Source organism: Ctenocephalides felis, unplaced genomic scaffold (assembly GCF_003426905.1).
Source record: "Ctenocephalides felis isolate EL2017-DRISC unplaced genomic scaffold, ASM342690v1 CF-g0.4_SCAFFOLD_00845, whole genome shotgun sequence".
Classification (NCBI taxonomy): domain Eukaryota; kingdom Metazoa; phylum Arthropoda; class Insecta; order Siphonaptera; family Pulicidae; genus Ctenocephalides; species Ctenocephalides felis.
Window position 1 is genome coordinate 74452161 of NW_020536999.1, and position 12181 is coordinate 74464341.

The window sequence follows — 12181 nt, forward strand, 5'->3', positions numbered from 1 at the left end:
TCTATACATTTTTGTAATCTATCTTGTAACTATATATATGGGATATAGCAAAATATGTGTATAGGATTAGAATAACAAAAATAATATAATAACTTCATTTACTAGCTGTAAGTGGAATTCTGTTTTAAGGCAATTAAGGCATCGCGCCTTAAGGCAAATTGCTGGAACTTCCCGTACCAAAAATTATTATTTTTTTAAAAACGATTAACATTTTTGAAAAAAAATTACTTCGAAAAAATAAGATTTTTGACAAACAATTAGACAAAAAATTACTTTTTCTTGAAAAAAAAATTTTTTTTAATTTTTTTTTTTTGAAAAAAAATTTTTTCTCTTTATTTTGATATATTTTGAAAGATCTAAACTTTTTTTCAAAGCAATCGTACTGCTTTAACTGCATAAAGACGAAATATCAAACCGCGTAAGCGCCGCGTCGACGTCTAACGCGTAAACATTGGTACGGAACCCATAGGAATGTGAACCAAAATTATACTTATTGTTAAAATCTCTATAAAATATCTGATAATTTGATGTGCATATGTCTAATGATAATTTTTGACCGCAAATTGGCATTTTTTTTTACTTTTTTTATTAGATCTCCGAAACCGTTAGAGCTGCTTTTATGAAAATTTGATCGGTTCTTTACCATGTCAATACAAGTAAAATGTTTTTCGAATTATTAAAATCGGACGCTCCGTTCTCTTAAAAACTCAGTTACCGTTTTCGGCACTTTTTGCCCCGTATCTTCGGAACGGTAAGACCTGACTTCGCCAAAAACTAATCAGCACGTCTCCTTATCAATACGAATCAAATGTTTTTTGAATTATTCAAATCGGTTAATCGGTGTTCCCGAAATCGTCGACAAAAATTTGTATCCGCACATACATACACACACGTACATACATACATACATACACACACATACATCCATTTTTTCTAAGGTATGCCAAAATGTTCAGAAACCTTTGAAACGTAAAGATATATAAAATTTTCATTTTCGATTTTTTTGCGATTACTATAACTTGCCCTATGGAAAGTTAAAAAAAGTAGATATGTTATGGTTATATGGATAATGGCAAAAAATTATTACTGCCTGGTTGGAATGGTTCATTGGACGATTAACAAGTAATCATTATAAACTTTTCGGAATCTCTAATTTTGTTTTTACCGTTTATTTATCAACCAGCGAGTAATTACAATACTATATATACAACCTTACTGTCTGCTTTAGAAGATGCAGAACGTTATGGCCATGATTATAGTATTATTACATTTGATCTACCTTTATTTGCAAAAGCTCGACAAATTGTATCTGCAGCACCGAAAGGGATTCGGATTTGAAAAGGATTTTAAAGATATTGATAAGCTAGCAGAGTGGTTCTCATTACATAATCTTTTTCCTGTATTTCCAAAATTATGTCCATAGCCAGTGGAGTCATCGGCGATAATACAATTAATTGTTATAATGCTCATGAAGTGGGTCTTGTTACTATAACAAAAATGACTAGGTAAACATTTAATAATATCAAATTAAAACGCGCTGATATAGTTTAAAAAAGATAAATTTGATATTTTTGTCCCGTAGGGCAAGTTATAGTAATCGCAAAAAAATCGAAGATGAAGATTTTTATAAATCTTTACGTTTTAAAGGTTTCTGAACATTTTGGCATACCTTAGAAAAAATGGATGTATGTGTGTATGGATACAATTTTTCGTCGACGATTTTGGGAACACGGATCAACCGATATGAATAATTCAAAAAACATTCGATAAGTATTAATAAGGAGACGTGCTGATCAGTTTTTGGCGAAGGCAGGTCTAGCCGTACCGAAGATACAGGGCAAAAAGTGCCAAAAACGGTAACTCAGTTTTTAAGAGACCGATGCGTCCGATATTAATAATTAAAAAAACATTTTACTTGTATTGACAAGATAAAAAACTGATTAAATTTTTGGGAAGGTAGTTCTAGCGGTTATGGACTCTCAATAAAAATAAGTTAAAAAAATGTCATTTGGTGGTCAAAAATTCATTGTCATTCTCAAAAATGTTTATTGGACTTATGCACATCAAATTATCAGATATTTTATAGAGATTTTCATAATGTGTACACATTTTGTGTAAATTTTTTTGGGTTCCATACCAAGATTTTTAATTACGGTACGGGAAGTACCAGCAATTAAGTCACGATGCCATGCACCCCACTAGTTAACTTCCCGTACAGCAAGCTAATCGAAGCAATCGCAAAAAAACGAAAATAAAAAAAGTTTATATATCTTTACGTTTCAAAACCTTCTGAACATTTTGGCATACCTTAGAAAAAATGGATGTATGTGTGTGTATGTGTGCGTGTGCGTGTATGTGTGTGTTCGGATACAAATTTGCGTCGACGATTTCGGGAACACGGATGAAGCGATTTGAATAATTCAAAAAACATTCGATTCGTATTGATAAGAAGATGTGCTAATTAGTTTTCGGCAAAGGCAGGTCTAGCCGTTCCGAAGATATGGGGCAAAAAGGGCCAAAAACGGTAACTCAGTTTTAAGGTACGATGCCATGCGCCCCACTAGTTTACATTTTAATTTGTGTACATTAGTAAAAGCTAGAAAATATTTACTAAAATCTAGTAGCAACTGTCATGAAACATAAATAATGAAGTTTTGTATAAAACTTGTTGGAACATTTAGCAATATGTGAATTTTGGACATTATATTACTTTTTTGTTGAATACCTTGGAAATTTTGCCCAGGTCACTTTGTTCTAAACTAAAAAAGGAAAAACTAATGAAATTCTACTAAAATTTGGTAATTATTGTTACTTACACTTGAATATTGAAATTTTGTAAATTTCGTCGTTTATGTGCATCATAGGTATTGTGTAGGAAAGTAAACACAAGTTCATATAATTGCAAATATTTATTCGTACATTTACACTACGTGAAGTTATTGTTTCCTCGATAGCAAAATACAATTGAGCACGTGTGATAAGGATTCCAGGTTTTATACTCGGTCCTTGCATCGTGAACATATTTGATTGGCTGTGTTACCATTAATTGCCATTTCAGTGGTAGTCATATGAAGGGTTAGAAGTAAAATTCATTCCAGAGTGGATTGATGTCAAAAAATGATTCCATCTCGTTGTGACGAGAAACTTGGTACACCGCTGTATCTTTCACTGGCGGCAACTGGTTCAAGTCTCCCACCGCCAATATTGAAACACCCCCAAATGGTTCATTCACGCCTTTGATTTGCCGGAGACGTGGGTTAATTCGGCTCAACGGGGCACTGCTAACCATAGAAATTTCATCGATATACACGAGCTCAACTTTCGATAATTTCTCTCGTACAGGGTTGGCTAAATCGCAAGAGAGCTGGACCAAGTTAACGCCAATTGCTTACTGGGCAAAACAAATGCGGATAGAAGAGTCATGACATTGATTAGGAATGCTGATTTTCTGGAGGGAGCGCATAATAGAACAACTATTTTGTCCATATCACCTCCTGGCAAACCATTGAAATAGTTCGTAATTAGCTGATAAATTGCCTCAATAATCGTGCTTTTACCAACGCCGGTTGATTCACTTAGTAATATTTGAAATGGCAATTTGCCCAAATTGTAACAATGAAGAATATGCAGTACAATTTTTTTTGTTTCGCGTACAAACAAATCATTAATTTGTACAGACCCTTTTGTGAAATTCTCGTTGGGCATGTGTATCTACTTCTAATGACAGGCCTTTTGGTTTTACTATCACCATCGTTTTTGACACCGCCTTGTTAAAATATATCAAAGTCAAAACCCTCTGGCAAATCCGCTGCGTCATCACTATCAGAATTGTCATAGAGTTCATTGTCAACCAATTGCCTGATTTGATCGATGCAATCATCGCTAATTATTGAGAATTTGGCCTGATTGTCCTCAATGATGTTCTTGAAACGGTTGTATTGCGATAGAAAGTCAACATTTTCCACTTCTGTCTATTCAGTCCTCCACGGCTTGAACAGAAGAAGTTTCTTTCTATAATAATTTGCAGCATCTTGATCGGCCCTGTATCGAACATATCTAATTAGAGCATCTTTGCTCCGCCTTGCATTATCTTCATTTTATTCCTTACTGCCTTTGTCCTTATCGAACGCTTTATATGCAGATTTCGTACTTCGTAGCTCGCTTCAAAATCTGCTAAACATATATATTCGAGGTGTTTTAGCCGCTTGGGGTATCTATCAAAAATGTCCGCCATGAAGATCTTCATTCAACTTTTCTAAACAGTTGTTCGATCTCAGCAAGTAAACGCGCCCCTTTGAAGGGCTGGTATTGATGAATATTGTTTTTCTGCTTTGTTTTGACAGTGACAGAGAAAGTACATAATAGGCTGCTTCCTGTGCTGACATCAAGTTGTGGTTCAAGAATAAATTCGTAATTTTACGGAATTCATCTTTCACGCTAACATTGTTGTTATCATAGTCTGCAGCTGCCGCGTAGTAGCTTTGATAGTCCTCCTTCGATTTTACTGATGTAATTTGTAACATAGCTGATCGCGCCATACTCATCGATAATAAATGATAAATCGATGTTCGATTCGAACAAATGCAAAATATCGCGGTTGTACGAGTTGATACCGACTTCCAGACTGGAGCGCTTTCAAAAATAAACGACTTTGTTTGAGCGTACTGCGTATAGCCAATAGATATTCGACTTGTTCGATATTCGGATCCAATAAAGAAGTGTCTCGGGCAGATATACTTTTATCAGAGTTACTATATTTCATCAGTATTTTCAATAGCTCAGGCATCTCCAATTTTTTTATTCAAGGTCAAAGGTGCAAAATTCTAGTTTTCTCCATTTTCTGCCGAAACCATAAGAAAATTTAAAAAATTATATTAAATAGGTTTATTTATTATAAAATCATCTATTAAATTGTCCTTATTATTTTTTTCGTTAGAATCACCGTTTCTGAGATATTGCCGTTTGAAAAGTTGAAAGATTCACATTCTTCATATGCAGCTTTTATACGTCATCAAACGCGTAATATAAGTAAAAAATAAGAGTGCGTTGGTTTCTCTTTAAATAGTATATATTTATGAAATTTTTATAGTATAAAACTATAGTGTCAGTCCCTAATTACCTCAGTTCTTAAGCAACACCCGCCAGTAAAATCATTTTCCTATTGTGGGAGGGTCAAATATATATTTTTTTTTTTTTTTTTTTTTTTAATTTTTATTTTCAATAGCAATCAGAATACATAACTATTCTATGAGCTATTTGGCTTATGTCATTCACTCACACACATACACACACACTTGTAAACACACATATAAATTTATCGGATCAATATTACAATCATATTCAGAGAATCACTTCAATAAATGATTCAATTATTCTGTTTATATAAGGTTGTGGTAGTTCTATGGTTCCTCCATATTATCTTCGGGCAGCTTCTTCTTCAGTCTTCTTGAAGTTGATGTCTCAAGAAGCTGAGTGACTATATTGTTTGAATGATGTTGTAGTTTTTGAAAGTGTTTTATACTGTTGATTTGTATTATTTTGTTTATAAAATCAAATATATGACCGTTTCAAACTTAAAGGAAATTTATTTTGGCCAGGCGCAATTACTTTTGTCATTTCACCTTGTCCTTTTGCTGTGATATCATTATTGTCGATCAACATAGATTCATCATTATTGATTTGATCCAAATCAAGAATTGCCTGCGCATCGACATTGATATTTGGCACAAGATCGCTTCTTCATTTGAAAGAGAAACAGTATCGTTAATCGCATCGCTCTTATCAACTATAAAATCTACTTTTTCATCAAATTTAATGCCATACGTTTTGTACAAATACCTGATAGCATTACAAATGAATTTCGGTCGACCCGACTCAAACATGTAATCGCTATTATGGTCTAGATGGCGATTCAATTTGACTTGTATAGTTTTCATTTCACTAAATTTTCTAGGCCAAACATTTATAACAGGCGACACCATGCGTTCCTCAAGATCTGTCAATTGTTCTAAATATTAGGCAACAAACTTCAGCCCATTACTTGTTGCCAGTTTATAAATTTCGCCACCATATGCATGGGACCGCACGTGGAACATATCCATCCAGAGTAGAAATTGACAATACGCGGCAAAAATTCATTCATATCTATTGCATCATTAGTTAGAGAATATTTTGCATTTAGTTCTTGTATTTTTGGAAAACAGTATCTTCGCGAAATTTCGATATTAAATGCTTAAAAAATAGCCCTTTGCAGCAACAACATATCTGAGAAGGCGTTTCTTCTCGGAATCTAATAAATTTTAATTTCAATTTGGCGAACGTACTTTGCTTAAATTACTGTAGTAAGCCTCTAGAAATTTTATTTCTAAAATTCAGAATATCTACATCTCTGTTCTTATTTGGCTTCCTACATTAATTTGCAACTCTTTCTAGTATTTTGTTGCCTCATTCCTATTGTGTCTCATTTATTTTCGGCATAGATATTAGATTTACGAATGTTTCGCATTCGGCGGATGTTGTTATGGCGTTCTTGACATTTATTAGAAGTCGCATTACTGCGTAAACTATTATTTCGAAGAACATTATTGTTTCGTTCATTCGATTTATAAATTATGCTCTGTCTCAAATTTTTATTTCCTGAAATATATTTCAAGATATTTTTTTCATTCTCCAGATCTTGGAGACCCTTGGAGCAAGGCGTGTCAAAATGGCGTTTGCCTTCCTCTGACGACTTTTAGAAAACTTAGGTTCAATGGACCATTTTTCTGCTACGCATGGGTTTCTAGTTTTAGATTGTTGAATTCAGAATAAGATCAGAATAACATGCACAATTTAATATCTTCGTTTTGGGCATCATTAAAAGGTCAAGTACAATAAACACAATGTCGACAGTTGCAGATAGAAAATAGTTTTGAATGAACCCTGTGCGCCAATGTTATTCTAATGTGGATCTGCAAAAAGAGGAAGCGCAGTTTTAAAAAAGAAATATATTAATAAATGAATTTGAATAAAAGATATCTTATATAGAAAAAAATAGTAAAATTTATTAAATAATACAATTTAGGGAAAATGTGATATGAACGAGAAGCAGATGATTACCATATTATCATTAGTTAGCAAAGTATTGTTTAATATCAAAATTAACAAATTCTGAAATATCATAGAACCGTTGAGATTTTAAGAATTTTACTATAGTATTGTGGAATTTATGATTATTTAATTTTCGTATGTGAAGTGGTAGTAATTTAAAAAGTTGAATTCTAAATCCGTCAATTGAGTTAAAGGACGTTGCAAGTTTAAATACGGGTGTTTTAATTGTTAATTTTCTTGTCTTGTAATAAGAATTCGACATTGAAGACAAATTGAAACGTTCGGGATTATTTTTTATAAACAACAAAAATATACTGGGAACGGTAAGGGTACTATGTTGACGAAAAACGTTTTCACAAGAAGATAAAGAACTAATAGAAAAAAATTGTTGTTAAAGCTCTTTATTGAAGTTTGAAAATGCGGTTAAGAGATGGAGAAAATCGCCAAAACTGAATTTCATACGCAATGTGCGAGTAAAAATTAGAGTAGTAAATTGAGAGAAGACAATTTAAGCTGACCTTAGATTTAAGGACTTTTAGCATGAAACACGTTTTCGTTAAATTAAGTGTTAGTAAAGAATCAATGTGATAGTCCCAGATAGTCGAGATAGAAGAAAATTTAAAAAGAGTGTCGTTTATGATCAGCGAGTTTATCTCATTATTTATTTTATTAACAGTACGAAATGAAATTATTTGGATTTTATCATTATTGAGTAAAAGATTATTAGATTCAAACCAATTGGAAATTGAAGCCATTACTAAATTGAATTTGTTACTTATTTCTTCCAAAGAATTTCCCGTAACAATAATACTAGTGTCATCAGCAAAAAGAATAATTTTACAAAGATCTGAACAATTTGGTAGATCATTTATATACATAAGAAATAATAAAGGTACAAGTATTGAACCTTGAAGGACACCGAGTTTGATATTTAATTTGTCTGATATTATTACCGAACCATCATCATCGTCCAAGTAAACAGATTGAGTGCTGTTTGATAAATAAGATGAAAATAAGTCAAGAGCTAAACCACACAGGCCGTATTTTTCAAGCTTATTAAAAAAGTATTTCATAGGAGATACCATCAAAGGCTTCGGACAAGTCACGAATTGTAACGCAAAAGCTACCATCTTCAAAAAAATGAACTTCATATAATAAAGTGTATATTGAATGAGATGTTGAGCACTTTTGTCGAAATCCATACTGATTTTTGAATAAAATGCCGTTTATTGTTAAAAAATTATTAAGACTGCTATGTAATATTTTTTTAAAAAGTTAATCAAAAGTTAATCAAAAGTTAAATCGGTGGCCCTTTTATTATAAAGAGACATAACTTTCGAATGTTTAAGATGATTTGGATACGTATTTTTATCGATAGCCTTATTAAAGCATACGAGTAGTTTATCAATAAATAATGGAAAAAATTGATTTAAAATATCAGATGAAATATCATCTGGTTCTGAGGAATAAGAATTCTTAAGAGAGAAAGTTGCATGCGACAATTCGTCGGAAGATATAGGATATTGAAGGTATTTAAGATAAAAGGATTTGAATTATTTTTTATTTTAGAAAAGATTGCATTTGAAATGACCTAATCAATAGTTAATTGAAGTCAAATTTAACGAAAAAATTATTAAATGCATACATTTTTATATTAGTAATATCAAGGCATTCAATATTGGTACAATTTTACTTCAAAGATAACTTCCGATTTTACGAGTGACCACATCGCTCTTTGTTTATTATGAGAAGTGAAAATAATATTGTCATTATATTTGATTTTTGCTAGTTCACATAAATCATTGGATTTTATAAATTTCAAAAAATAAATCAAATCATAAAACTAGAATTACTATTATGTTTGGATTCTCTTTCTAAACGCAATAATTTATTATATGAAATACATGGACCTTGAGAGTACCACGTTTGAGTTTTATTGATGTTCATTTTATGTTTTGATATAGGAAAAACAGTGTTGAAATTATGTAAAAAAAAAATTTATAAATGTATCAAACGTAAGATCATTGGATTGATCCAACATATTCCAAATCTCTTTTTCTAACAGTTTCTTGAAATAAATATCCAAAAATATTTTTTATGTTAAATTTTCTTTCTCCAATTAGAAATGATGATGGTACTTGGTCTAGATCAGCTGAAGACAAGGTTATTACCTTTGCAAATCACCTTGAAAAGGTCTTCACTCCTCATCCTTGTAATGTACCTAACGATCAATTCATCACAGATTACTTGAATGACAGTAATTTCATAGACGAGCCCATTTCAAAAATTAAGTATTCTGAAGTGCTCTACAAGATTAGTAACACTAAATTGGGCAAAACACCTGGTAATGATGCGATCACATTTGGTCTAATAAAACACCTTCCTGATAAAGGTAAGAGATTTTTAACGATATTATTTAATGCCATAATACGGCTGAAGTATTTTACTTCATCGTGGAAATTGGCAAAAAGTATCTTAATTCTCAAGCCTGGAAAAAATCCTACTGATGCAGTTTCCTACCGGCCCATTAGTCTTCTATCTTGCCTCTCAAAAATTTTTGAAAAAGTTATTCACAAAAGAATCATTAATATTTTAGAAGATAATAATTTTATGCCAAAACATCAATTTGGGTTCATTAGACAACACTCAACAATAGAACAAATACATAGAGTTGTGGATTCCATTTATAACGCCTTTCACCTAAAAAAATATTGTTCAGCCCTTTTTCTTGACATCAGTCAGGCGTTTGATAAAGTTTGGCATAATGGCTTGCTGTACAAACTAAAGAAGAATTTACCATACAACTACTATCTCCTCCTAAAATCATATCTGTGTGATAGAAAGTTCTTCATCAGTTTTAATGATGCTTCATCTAATATTAAAAATATTTCTTCCGGAGTTCCCCAAGGTAGTGTTCTTGGTCGCTGCTTTACATTATATATACTGCTGATATACCTACAAATGCAGAAACCATGATTGCTACCTTCGCAGATGATACGGGAATTCTAGCTCAACATGACAACCAATTGCTTGCCTCGGAAATTCTACAAAAACATGTAGATGAAGTAGAACAGTGGATGAAACTATGGAGAATAAAAGTGAATAACTCTAAATCAGTTCACGTTACTTTTACGTTACGACAAGGTTCATGCCCCCTGTTAGATTGAATGGTGATTTAGTTCCTGTATCCAATGTTGTTAAATATCTGGGAATACATTTAGATAGAAGATTAACTTGGCATGAACATATTCTAAAGAAGCGTCAGCAACTTGAATTAACACGTAGGCAACTTAATTGGTTAATGGGCTGGCAATCACAAGTCACAATAGAAAATAAACTCCTAATATACAAGACAATTAATAAACCAATATGGTCTTACGGCCTACAACTATGGGGTGCGGCCAGTAAATCGAACATAACTATTCTACAAAGGTTCCAAAACAAAATTTTGAAAGAAATCGTAAACGCTCCAAAATACGTTCCCAACTGGTTGATGCATCAAGATCTCAGAATTCGAACTATAGAAGAAGAAATTAGTCTTTACTGCACCAGATACAAAGCTCGTCTAAGTCGTCATCCAAACGTATTAGCGTCTGATCTGCTCAAGCCTTTACCACCAAAGCGTTTCAAAAAAAGAATCTGCAATGATTTACTACAAAATATAATATAACATCTATGAAGGCGCTATCGCAAGATAGCGATCCTTCTCACGCAGACAAATAATATATAACTGTAACAAATGTAGCTAAATGTACTTTGTATAGCTTGCTATGAATAATAAATCAAAACTAGCTGTAAGTGGAATTCTGTCTTAAGGCAATTAAGGCATCGTGCCTCAAGGCAAATTGCTGGAACTTCCCGTACCAAAAATTATTATTTTTTTAAAAACGATTAACATTTTTGAAAAAAATTTACTTCGAAAAAATAAGATTTTTGACAAACAATTAGACAAAAAATTACTTTTTTTTGAAAAAAAAAAAAAAATTTTAATTTTTTTTTTTAATTTTTTTTTTTTTTTTGAAAAAAAATGTTTTCTTTATTTTGACATATTTTGAAAGATCTAAACTTTTTTTCAAAGCAATCGTACTGCTTTAACTGCATAAAGACGAAATATCAAACCGCGTAAGCGCCGCGTCGACGTCTAACGCGTAAACATTGGTACGGAACCCATAGGAATGTAAGCCAAAATTATACTTATTGTTAAAATCTCTATAAAATATCTCATAATTTGATGTGCATATGTCTAATGATCATTTTTGACCGCCAAATGGCATTTTTTTTTACTTTTTTCATTAGATCTCCGAGACCGCTGGACCTGCCTTTATAAAAATTTGATCGGTTCTTCACCTTATCAATACAAGTAAAATGTTTTTTGAATTATCAAAATCGGACGCTCCGTTCTCTTAAAAACTGAGTTACCGTTTTCGGCACTTTTTGCCCCGTATCTTTGGAACGGCTAGACCTGACTTCGCCAAAAACTAATCAGCACGTCTCCTTATCAATACGAATCGAATGTTTTTTGAATTATTCAAATCGGTTGATCCGTGTTCCCGAAATCGTCGACGAAAATTTGTATCCGCACATACATACACACACGTACATACATACATACATACATACATACATACATACATACATACATACATACATGTCTTGTGACTCAAGTCTTGTGACCTACATGATGAAACAAGAAGAAAACTGGTCAGCTGTAGCAGCTTATGAACAGCATCTTTTGAAGGCTAAAACCGGAGAAAGGGACCAGTAGTCGTAAACAGGCGTCGCAAGGCGCAGCACGGACTGGATTGATGTAATGCTAACGCGGTTCCAATCCAGTCCTCCCCGTACCATCTGCGGGGAGAGGGGAGAGGAGTGTTTTTTTTAGTGGGTAAAAATCTCCACACGGCCGTCCATCTTTGTCTGCTGTAGGATGGACAGCGGAGTATCAACGATGGCGGTGTCTTATGAAGATTTTTTTTCGCACCTCTATAAAAAAAAAAAAAAAAAAAAAAAAAAAAAAAAAAACATACATACATACACACACACACACACACACACATACATCCATTTTTTCTAAGGTATGCCAAAATATTCA